Source organism: Jaculus jaculus, chromosome 14 (genome assembly GCF_020740685.1).
Source record: "Jaculus jaculus isolate mJacJac1 chromosome 14, mJacJac1.mat.Y.cur, whole genome shotgun sequence".
Classification (NCBI taxonomy): Eukaryota; Metazoa; Chordata; class Mammalia; order Rodentia; family Dipodidae; genus Jaculus; species Jaculus jaculus.
Genome location: NC_059115.1, coordinates 80,596,668 through 80,609,338, shown reverse-complemented (window position 1 = coordinate 80,609,338; position 12,671 = coordinate 80,596,668).

Below are 12,671 nucleotides of genomic sequence, written 5' to 3'. Positions count from 1 at the left end.
CCCGCCCCGCCGCGCCAGGACCCCGCGCGGCCGTCCACGGGACGCCTGTGATCCGTCTGGAAACGACGCACCGCGACACCGTTCCTTAGTCTCCTTTTAATTTGTAACAAATTCCAACCTACCGAATTTACGTTGTTATTGCTACTTTTTTCTCTCTTTGTTTTTCTTAAAGGCAAATGCCCGGGACAGAGGAAAATGGACTACGCATCCCAGAACCCCATGCGCGGACCTGCGCAGGGCGCAGGCGCGGGGTCTTCCCGGGGCTTGCGCAGGGTGGGCGTGGCGGAGCCGGCCCGGAGCAACATGGCGGCGTGCCGTGCTCTTGCGCGTGCGCAGGAGAAGCAGGCTGCGGAGCGTGGCGCAGGCGGGCCGCTTAGGAGGTTGTGAAGCTCAGTGAGCCCGTAACGTGCTGATTGAAATCCAGGCTTTCCAGTTTGACCTGGGCCTAAAGCAGAAAGCTGCAGTGTGCGCTGGAGAGATGGCTGAGCCGTTAACGCGTATGCCTGCGAAGCCTAAGGACCCAGATTCGAATTTCCAGGTGCCACGTCGGCCACAAGCACATGGTGGCTCAAGTCTGTGGAGTTCGTTTGCTGGAGGCCCTGGTGCGCCCAATCTCTCTCTCTCCTTCTCTCTGTCTCAAATAAAAATGCTTTTAAAAAGTGTTAGAAAAAAAAGGAAAAACCAAAAAAATGTGTTAGAAAGCTGCAGTAGATGCGGTCCTGCGCAATCCATTTGATTTTTTGTAACCTGGGTTTCTTCTACAAAGGGGAGTATGAGTTTTTCTGGGATGTTTGTTCCCTCAACAACAGCAGAAAACACTTTAAATGACAGTAAGAGACTTTCTGCTCGTGTAAAGTTTATGTTCTAGGTGTGAGGTGAGCAGACTATAAATACAAAGATAATTTTACATACTGATGAACAGTAGTGAGAGGGAGTGAGGTAGCTTTGCCTGGTAGTTTAGGTCCCTGAGTAGCAAAAATGTGGTCAGGCAAGGTGATAGTGACTTTGGCCTAGAGGCGGCTTCTCAGAATGGAGTGGTTGAAGAAGGTATCTCCCTGGGGTTTACATTTATGCTAAAAGTCCAGCGAGAAGGCACCAGAGAATCAGGAGAGGATTCCAGAAAGGGTGGTTCTAAGTAAGTGGATTGAGGTTAGCGACTGAGGAGCAGTGTGGGACGCTGGAGAGCTGAGACACTGACCTTAACATCATCTCTTCTGATGATTGTAGAGTTTTAAACACTGGCATACCTTTAGAGGATTTTTTTTTCTTCTGGAATTAACTCTGGCTTTTGTGAGGAGAATAAAATATGAATCTTTTTGAGACCGTTTGTAAAGGTGGTATATGATAATGATTTGGACCGTCAATGGAAACAGTAAAAAAAGTGACTGGATTAATTATACTGTTTTATGGTAGTGCTAACACCATTTGCTGAGGATTGTAGGTTGTGAATTAATTGCCACCTCATGATTTTTGACCTGAGCAACTAGGAAACACTGAAAGAACAGATATTTTTTGTTGGAGTTTGAGACACAACACATCTCATCTTCCAGGCTGGCCTTGAAGTAGTCCTAATGTTTCAGATGGGATTACTGCTACGATCCACCACACCCACACCTAGTTTGAATGAGAAGATTTTGAAGAGGAAATTTTAAGAGTTCTGTTTAGGGTGCAGTAAGTTTGACATCCAGGGTGTGAAGTGGGTATGTGAATAGTAAAGTCATCAGGGAATAGATTTTGAAACCTGTGGCTCTGAATGAAATTACAGAAAGATAAATACTGCATGCCCTTAAATGCTGGGCAGGGAGAAATTAATCAAAAGAAGCATTTACTGCTATCTCCTTCCCAGACACCACTTGGAATGGGTATAGCTACATCAGCTTCCTTTGATACAAATGGAAAGACGATGTAGACAGCAGGCGCTTCTCATGTTGGAGACCTTCTTTGAGACATGATTACCAACATGGTGACATCCTCTAACATAAATGGTATGATTGATGATCAGTAACCACCCTTACAAATGGCTTGGGCAGTTGTTGGTAATGCTCCCCCACCGTTTTTGGAGGGGGGAGATTTTGGAAGTAGGGTCACGCTATAACTCAGGCTGACTTGAAACTTCCTCTGTAGCTCCAGGCTGGTCTTGAACTCATGGCAATCCTCCATACCTCTGCTTTCTAAGCACTGTGCTCCACCACACCTGGCTTTGGTACTACCCTGTTTTACAACCCAAGGAAGTCCAGCCTGAAACTAAAAGGTGGAAAGAAGTAGAAAATCCCTGACACATGGTAAGGCAGTGGGAGAAATCTGTTATCATTAATGCGAAATGTGCTTAAACACCCCGGGAGTCACTTCTGTACAGTTACTTGCAGACGCACAACTAAGCTTGTCCTCTTCCTGAGTTTTAACTCAAAAGCATAATCATCTTTTTCTATCTCTTTTTTTTTTCTGGACACAGACCAAAGTCATAAGCCTGCTTCCCTCACACTCTGGGTATTCTCTTAAGGCCCCCCTCCCCACTCTGCCCCCATATAAATGCAGATGATCATTGACTTCCACTACTGATCCTACTTGCTTTCTTGGCCTTTCTCTTTTCTTTCTTTCTTTTTTAATATTTAGAGAAGAATTTATTAGATTATAGATAGAACTCAGTGCTTAAAATAAGGACAGAGGAGGGAATACAGAGAGTGCTTCTCTATGAGAAGTCAGGAGGGGATTAAAGTGCCTGTTTGTTGTTTGTTTTTAATTTTTAAAAATATTTTGTTTTTATTTATTTATTTGACAGAGGGAAAGAGGCAGAGAGAGAGAGAATGGGTGCACCAGGGCCTGCAGCCACGGCAAACAAACTCCAGATGTGTGCGCCCCCTTGTGCATCTGGCTAACGTGGGTCCTGGGGAATTGAGCCTTGAACCAGGGTCCTTAGGCTTCACAGGCAAGCCCTTAACCGCTAAGCCATCTCTCCAGCCTGAGAGCTCTGTTTTCCAATCTCTTTCCTTCTGACGGCTGCTAAGATCTCCAGCTTGCCTGCCTTGTTATTTTTCTCTTTCAAACTCCTAACAAAATTATCCTTGAGGCTGGAAGGATGGCTTAGTGGTTAAGATGTTTGCCTGCAAAGCCAAAGGACTCAGGTTTGATTCCTCAGAACCCACTTTAGCCAGATGCACAAGGTAGTGTATGTGTCTGGAGTTCGTTTGCAGTGGCTGGAGGCCCTGGTGTTCCCATTCTCTCTCTCTCTCTCTCTCCTTTCTCTCTGTCAAATTAAAAAAAAGAAAAAAGAAATTATTCTTGAGTTTCCTTGTAAGTTTATAAGTTAATTTATCAATGAGTCAAAGAATCTGCTAAAGGAGACCCTATGTCACCCATGTCATCCCTCTACCTAATGACAGTCTCATATGTGGAAGCCAAAAGGGAGAATAGAGGCAGAGGATATGATAGGACTCCCAGGTGCTGGGGACCACAAACAGTTCAAGAGATGCCGATCAAAGCATACAGCTTTCAGAAGGAATAAATTCAAGAGCACTACCATACTACATAGAGAATCCACTTAATGAAGTTGTACAGTTGAGAAATGCTAGATGGGCGTGGCGGCACACACCTTTAAAAGCAGCACTTGGGAGGCAGAGGTAGGAGGAGCACCTTGAGTGGGAAGCCATGCTGAGACTACACAGTGGGTTCCAGATTAGCTTGGGCCAGAATGAGACCCTACCTGGAGACAAAAAAAAAAAAGAAAGAAAGAAAAAGCAAAGAGAAATGCTGAGTATATTTTAGGTGTACTCATCACAGAAAAAAAAGAATGTGAGCTGATGCATGTTAAGTAGCTTAATTTAATATATTTACAAAACATGTACACGAACCAGATATAATTGTAATACTATTAATTTTTAAATAGATAAGGCTACGTTGAAACATGGTTTCCAGGCTGGAGAGATGGCTTAGCGGTTGTTTGCCTGTGAAGCCAAGCCGTAGGACCCCGGTTCAAGGCTTGATTCCACAGGACCCACATTAGCCAGATGCATAATAAGGGGCACATGCGTCTGGAGTTCATTTGGAGTGGCTAGAGGCCCTGGTGTGTCCATTCTCTCTCTATATATATTTGCCTATTTCTCTCTCTGTTGTTCTCAAATAAATAAAAATTTAAAAAAATGGTTTCCTGGGGCTGGAGAGGTAGGAAGATTGCTGTAAGTTAGAGAACATTTTGGGCTCCAGATCAGCCTGGGCTAGAGTGAAAGCCTGCTTCAAAACACCAATAAATAAATAAAGTAAACTTCCCACAAAGAAAACATCAAGTACTTGTGGCTTTTTAGGGTGCTTCACTAACTTTTTTAAGAAATCAATTATCAAAAAAAGAAAGTTTTTTCAAGGTAGGGTCAGCCTCCCAAGTGCTGGGGCTAAAGGAATGCCACCATGTGTGGGAAGGTTATTAATAGAAATATTCACAGGCTAATTTCCTTGTTGGATTTTTTTTGCGTGTATATGGTGTGGTGTGTGTATGTATATTATATGGACATGTGTGTGCAGACGTGCGCATCCCATGTCCCATGTGTATGCATTCTGAGCCTAGGTAGTAGACAGCTCCACAATGCTGGGTTGAACATCCAAACCAGACACGAAGTAGGCTCAGCTCAGGGAGGACGGGGTTTATCCCACGTTTACAGATGTAGGGACGGTCCACTCCTGGCTCATGTTGTAAATCCAAGCAGAGAGAGAAAAACCACCAGCAGCCAGCAAACACCAAAAGCAGCAGACCGGAACTGACAGCAAGCAGGACCCTGCCGGAGCTCACACTGCTCTCCACACCTTTCGGCTGGATCCCAGCGTGGCCCCAGTGACACCTCCTCCAGCCAAGCTGCTAGAGACCCAAGTCACAATCACAGTAAAACACCTGAGTCTATGGGGGGCATACATACATTCACATTCAAACCACCATACCAAGGGAGAGCATCAAGTGCCTTCTTTTGCTCAGCCACATATTTCCTTGAGGCAACATCTCTCACTGAACTCCGAGCTGCTATTTTCAGTTTCACTGGTTGCCAGTAAGTCCTAGCAATTCTCTGGTCTCTACCCCACACAAGACTGGGGTTATAGGCATGTGTGCCCATGCCCAATTTTTTCTTTTTTTAAATTTTTTATTGACTAAGTCTATAAATATAAACAATATACCATGATCATAATCCCTTCCCAGTACCTACCTTTTTCCCCTTCCCAAATCCTCCTCCACTGAATCCCTTCTTTCTAGCAAGTCTTTCTTCTATTCTGATGTCATCTTATTTATTTATTTATTTTCTGTTATGCAGGGTTTGTGTCAGTAGCGTTGGCCACCATGAGACCATGAATGTCAAGGCCACCTTGGGTCTGGAAGACAGTATTGTGAGTGCGCCCCCCCTCCCCCACTCTGGCTCTTGCATTCTCTTCAGTCCCTTCCACATGGCCCCCGAGCCTTGGAGGGTGTTACTGATATGTCTCATTTAGTGCTGAACACTGCACTGTCACTTTTTAGCATTTTGGTAACTTTTGAGTCACTCCAGTGGTCAGTGCATGCCCAGCTTTTTATGTGGCTGTTGTTGGATAATTGAACTAAGAGTGAATCAGGCTCTCATGCTTGCTCAGCAAGATTTCTTACTCAATGAGCCATTTCCCCAACCCTGTATTTCTTCTTGAGTCATTTTTCTACTATTTCCCCTCAATTTACCTGAGTTCTCAAAATTATAAAGCTGTAGGATTCATGTGGATTTACTCTGAACATTCTACCACATTCTATGCATACATATGTATGTGTATAGGATATATATGTGTGTGTACATGCATGCTTAAATATTTGTACGTATATGTGTATATTGTTGGAGATCTTAACTATGACTCCTTTTCCTTTGTAAATACAGCACTACTCATGCTATTTGGTTGTTGGGTTATGTTTCTCTTTCAGTGCTGGGCTTACTCCATTATATGAAACATCTTTACAAATAAGGCATGACCAAATAGTATGTGTTATGATTCAAAGATTACTATTTCCTAATATTATTTATTTGAGAGAGAGAGAAAGAGTAAGGAGGCAGATAGAGACAGAGAAATTGAGAACAGGCACGCCAGGGCCTCTAGCTGCTGCAAATGAACTCCAGATGCACACACCACCATGTGCATGTGGCTTACATGGGTTCTGAGGAATTGAACTTGGGCATTTAGGCTTTACAAGCAAGCACATTAACCACTAAGCTGTCTCTCCATCCCAAGATTATTTTTACTATAGCTCAGAAAGGAAATAAAAGGATTCAAGGTGTAATCACAGTACCATATCAAGTTGCAAAGATAAAGACCTGTCTGGGCTACATGAAACCTTGTCTCAAAAAAAAAAATCATTTTTGCCTCTTGGTGTTTTGAATTTTGAATCACCTCCCAATGAAATGCTTACTACTTAAATTGGGACTTGAAAGAAAAGAATCTTTTATTTTGATTTTATTTTATCTTATTCTTCTGGTTTTTCGAGGTAGGGTCTCACCACGCCCAGCAAGAATTTTATTGTTTGATAACAAAATCTATTTTACAAAGTTAAGGCAAAGACCTGCATGGCTGAAGTATAGTGAGCAAGAGTAGAGGAAGGAAGCCGGGCGTGGTGGCGCACGCCTTTAATCCCAGCACTCGGGAGGCGGAAGGAGGAGGATCGCCGTGAGTTCGAGGCCACTCTGAGACCACATACTGAATTCCAGGTCAGCCTGAGCTAGAGTGAGATCCCACCTCGAGAAACCAAAATAAATAAAGAAATAAATAAAAGAGTAGAGGAAGGGAAGCCAAGGAGCTGGGCAGGGCAACTCATGGCCAACCTGTAGCATTAAAATACCACGACAATTCGGGGTTCTACTTGTTAAAAGTGGTTTTTCTGGGCGTTGGGGAGACGGCTCGGTGGGCAGGGGCACTTGCCACATGAGCCGCAGGGCCTGAGAAGGCCTGGTTTACCCCAGTCCAACTCCCCAGCTCCCGGTACAGAGCAGGCATCGGCTCGTATGTTTGTACCCCTCACTACCAAACATGGTGGCTCGGATTGAGTAAAGGATTCTCAAGGAGACACGCAGGTGAGCACTGGGAGGACACGTGACGTTCCATTCTGGCCTCTGCGGTGTGTGCACGGGGCATCTGCGCGCACACACGCATGTACCACACCACACATGCCTGCACCCACATGCCAAGAATAGGGTTTTTAATTTTTTTTTTATTTTTATAAATGCAGTCTGATACAGAGTAGGCAGAAAAAACATTAGTTAGGAAAGGGATCTTGAAAATTAGCCCTTGTGTCTTTTGTCCTTGCCTAGGAAATGTACTGGCGAAAGTGAATGTTAGGGTATAGATGCCAAAGTCAAAAGGAAAGAACAAAGGCTGCAGCTATGCCTGAGAAAGAAAGCTGGCCAGGAAAGAGGAGGACAGGGCCCTGGGAAAAACAACAAACCCGTCTCAAAAGGCTCTGGCTGGCCACGTGAACCCCTCCAGCCTTGTTTTTCTTTCTCTTTCTTTTTTTTTTTTTTTGGTCATTGATTCTGTGTTGCTTCTCTCACAAAGCTTGCGGGTGGGCACTAACCCTCCCCTGCCCGTCACTGAGACGAAGAGGAACCTGACCAGTTCCCTGGTTAGAAACGTGACAACATGGACGCCTCGTGCGGATTCATAACTTTATTTCTCCAAATCTCATTCTAAAGATCAACTTATTTCTCACACAGAAAGCCTTAGCAACCCCTTAGCAACCCACTTTCCAGGAACCCTCTCTATTTCAGATAGCTTTTGACTTTCCTTTGCTTTTCAGTAAACTTAATACAAAAAAATTATTTCCTATGGGCTGGAGAGATGGCTTAGTGGTTAAGCGCTTGCCTATGAAGCCTAATGACCCCAGTTCTAGGCTCGATTCCCCAGGACCTACGTTAGCCAGATGCACAAGGAGGCACACGCGTCTGCAGTTCATTTGCAGTGGCTGGAGGCCCTGGGGTGCCCATTCTGTCTGTCTGTCTCTCTTCTCTATCTCGCTCTGCTTGCACATAAATAAATAAAATTAAAAAGAAAAGAACAGTCTGGGTCTGCTTGACTTTCCATTAGGAGCCCAGGGCTACCCATCCATGTCCTTGGTTGTTCCCCAGCAGGCCTCTCTTCCCCGGGGAAAGCATAGCGTTTCCAAGCCCAGCTGCCACGGCTGGCTTCTCTGGAGTGTCCAGCCACGATCCATTTTTCCTCTCCTGGCCGGTCTTAGTAACTGAGGAGCGGTTCAGCCTGGCTTCCCTCCCTTTGTCTGCACTCGGTGAGAGCACGGTGAGGCTGCTCTGCACAAATGACATCAGTTGCTGAATTTAGGTCAAGGGTGATGTGGGTACCTTATACCACCCTTGGGAGAAACTTTTAGCTTTTTGGGCAAAGAAATAAAGGATTTAACAATGTTGGCAATTAATATTGGAGTGTTTAATACAGTCAGAACTGATTCCTAGTGCTTTAACATATAAAAATTGAGGCAGCGGTTGCTATGGAAATGTGATGAGTTAAACTAACAGCTTTAAGTGAGAAGAAAGAAGCAGTGAAAGCAAGACCTGTGATTACACGCTCTGCGTCACTCCAGGCTGAGTGCTTCATTTTACATGATTAAATTATTAAACATAATTTTTTCTTTATCCAAAATGAATGGAATTTCTTATCCTTTCAGTTGAGCTGCTGTTTGGTGTGGTGGTTATTTCTTCTCACATCCATTCCCAGGTGGAACTAAGGAAGTAAGCATGTGTTGCCATGTAATCTTACTAATATTCAGGCCTAATCTTCAAAAATCTCCATATTATAATTAAACCTTTGTGTGGGACCAACGGGCAATTGACAAAGCTGTTCTCTGATGCCCTTTGTAAAATTCCTGGAAGGGAGCTCTAATTTTCATGTGCATGTTAAAACTCTGTGTTCTCCAGCTGGGCTGAGAAGCAAACAAAGGAAAATCTGCTTGTATTTCAGCAGTGGCCTTTGACTTGTAAGAGAGGGATTTCCCTCACCAGTATGTAAGAGTAACTTTTAGGATCTCCTTCCCTGGAGAGAGGTAGGACCAAGGCTGTGCTATCTATAAATGCAGTGGGAACCAGATAACTGGTCCTTGGTGATAGGGAATGTCAGAGAGTATTTCTCTTGGTCCTCACATTCCACAGTAAAATGAAGACTGAAAAGGAGTATTTCCAATTTCTCAATTAAAATCAATTGCCTTAAAATTATTGATAAAATATTGTTTTCAGGGCTACTAAAATGTTCTGCCTGTACTTAAAACTGACAGATACTTAAATGATAGAATGTATATACTTACACCACCACTTGACAGATAAACTAAATATTTATTAATCAAAATGATTTTAAAGCTGTGGTGTCATTCTGTAACCAGATCTGCTTTGCTAATAGGTATGTTCTGCACCCTTTTTACCTAATCTGTTTTGCTAATCAGATAGGTACAGTCTCTCTGAGTGATTAATAACCATATTTAAAAGCCAAAATGAATAGGAAATATTGGAGTTAAAAGGATAACCAATATTTTGGTTCCTGTTCCCGGGTCAGAAGGCCACAGGAGATTATGGGTCAGTTGAACTTCAAGTCTCTGGTAAGTTACCTGTGTTCTTGATCAGAGAGGATGTGGAGACCCAGAAATGAATTCCTGGTTGTCAGTGTATCAGCAACAGGAGAATCACATTGGAGGAAAATCAGTCCTCCAGGCTTCCCAAAAGAGGGAGGGCCACTTGGTTGGCATGGTCTTGACTTATCCTAGCAGATGACAATTCTGAGAGTCATAGAACTCCTCACATGTCCCTAAAAGTCTCTCCTATAGAACCATTATTGACTTTGCAAAATATATAGTTAATTCTGGCAGCCTACATGGTCTTAATCACCCAATGAGAAAACTATATTTGCAATATAAACAATGATTCAGACTAATAGGCTTCCCTATCTGACAATGACTAACTCTAATATTAACTCAAGTCTTCTTCCTCTGCCTGTCCCTGATTAACTTCACCTACCCTGACCCTACATCCTCCCACTTGCCTTCAGAGCTATTTCTCAGGCCCCTCCTTCCTCAATCCTTAACCTATCTCATCCAGGGATAAGTACACTGCCACCCCAATGGACATTCTCAAACGTAAACTCTCTTGTGTTCCTTCTATACCCTTGATCTGCAAATGCCCCTCTGACTACTTTCTCTTGCCCCAAGCCCTCTCTGTCTTGCCTCTGAATGCTCATCCTCCCTTTTTGCCTGGCCTTTTGATGTCATAGGTGTTGACCAGAATAACAAGCTCCTTTATTCTCCCTTCTGTCTCCTCATGGGGTGCACAGAGCCCGTCTCCCCACCTTCTCTATAACAGGTGTCTGCCAGCACCTGCCCCTGCCCCAAAGCCAGCTCAGTACAGGGATGGTATGAGAGAAGTTTCTGTTTCATTCAGGACCAAGTCATAGCAACATGCTACACTGGCGCTGTTGAGCTCACCACTCTGCCATCTCTGGCCACCATGAAACTGCCTCCTCATCACCTGCCCTGAAGAGAGACCCATCCACTGCATAATCCAGCCTCTCCCATAAGAACTCATCACCCTTATGGTCACCATGAAAAATTAACCTTTGTTTTGTTAGGTCAGGACAAAACGGAGTTACCAAAGACAATAGACAGACACAAGGAAGTGGGCCATCCACATTCCTCAGAAACTTCCCAGCCATTATCCTTTCCTTGCCTAACAATGCCTCACGTCATGGTTTCCTGCCCCCTTATCTGGTGGTCACTGTTCTGGTATCACACCCTGGCTATCTTAGATCTCCCCTAAAGAAACCTTTCTTCTTCTTCTTCTTCTTTTTTTTCTTTTTTAACTTTTCCCTTCCTCACCTTCCCCCAGCTGAAGAAGCCTATGTAACGCACTATCTGGAACCTCAGGTTGGCTGTGCTCTGCCTTTGAGAGTCCGTACTGGCAGCTCGTGTTGTTCCCAAACAAAAGCTTCCATCTTTGCCTCAAAGGGAAAAAAAAAAGGAATATTTCAAGAAATGGGAGAGAGAGAGAATGTGAATGACAGAGAGAGAGAGAAGAAGAGGTGGACACACCAGAGCCTGTTACCTCTGCAAATGAACTCCAGATGCATGTGCCAGTTTGTGTATCTGGCTTTACGTGGGTCCAGAGGATTTGAACCCAAGCTGGCAGGCTTTGTGAGCAAGTGCCTTTAACCACTGAGACCTCTCTCCATTCCCAAATTTCAAGATTATTTTAAAATAATGTGTGATTATACTATACAAGTATAAAGCTATCAAAATAAATACACCAAAGTTTGGGCATTTTATATCACTAAGACTATTGCTAAAAAAGTTTATGTAAAACATTTTTAAAAAATTTTCTTAAAAGGAAAATAAACGGGATTAGAGGAAAAAGAAAAGAAATAGAGAAAGAAAGGAAGAAAACGAGAAGTGAGGGGTTTCTAGATTTATATAGTCACACAAAATAATAGTAGTAATTTTTTTCTATTAATTAAAAAAAAAAACAACTTGTGATCTCATGGGTTCCGGTAGCCATAACTGATGAGAAGGACAGACACATACTATGGAATAATGTGCTTGTGACCTTTAGTTTTTTTTGTTGTTGTTGTTTTGATTTTTGAGGTAGGGTCTCACTCTAGCCCAGGCTGACCTAGAATTCACTATGTAGCCTCAGGGTAGCCTTGAACTCATGGTGATCCTCCTGCCTCTGCCTCCTGAGTGCTGGGATTTATAGGCTGGCGCTACCATGCCTGATTGGGTTATGGTACTCACTGAAGTGTCATGAAGTCAGTCCCTGTGGGGTAGCAGGGACCCTGGTATTCCCACCCACTCTGTGGCTCTTACAATCATTTTGCCCCCTCTTTCACAATGTTCACTGAGCCAGGATAAGCCTGTTGGCAGTCTGATTTCGTGTTGAGCTCTCTAGTGAAGCCTCTGGATTTCTGCTTTGATTGTTGAACACGTTTTTCACCATCAGCCTGGGGCTGGTTGTCAGACTATCAGACTAAGTCTTCACTTCTGCAGTTCCTCCTGGGCTGTGGCAGATGTGGTGGAGGTGGCAAGTCTCATGGTGGGCAGTTAGCTAATTTCCTGTCTTACTGATGGGTCTTGGCTCTCCTTTACGTTCTCTGCCTTCCGTAAAATAAAGCAGATTCTCCAAACATGAGTGAGAGTAGCTTAAGTTAAAGGGGGTGTGCAAATTTGTGTGTGTGTGTGTGCATGTGCAAGTGCACTCTCTTCTCCCAGAGAACAGTGGGGATTTCTCTCTAGAGTGGATGAATTTCCAAACAATGGGATTCTGACTTGGTTTCCAGTACGAGATATGAGTTCGCTCCCACTGAGCGGGCCTTGCGGAGCCATTTCCTATGGCACGAGCGTGTACTTCTTGATCCGCTGGTAGCTTTTGTAGTCTACCGTGTCTCCGGCTTATAGGTAACCAATTCTTCCAGTGGCTCCCATGGGGCTTTAGAGCACTATGAGAACTAGCCAGCGGAGAGCGCATTCCCCTTTCTCCCAGCACGGCACTCCAGAGTCCTGTCACTGCAGCCAGCGGTGTCTGCAGCAATAGCCTTACTTTTAGCTCTGGAAGGAAGGTTATTGAGGGTTTTGGCAATGGCCTGCATTGTTTTGGAGATCTTATGGGTCTCCCTGGCCAACAGCTCATTGTGGTGAACAACTC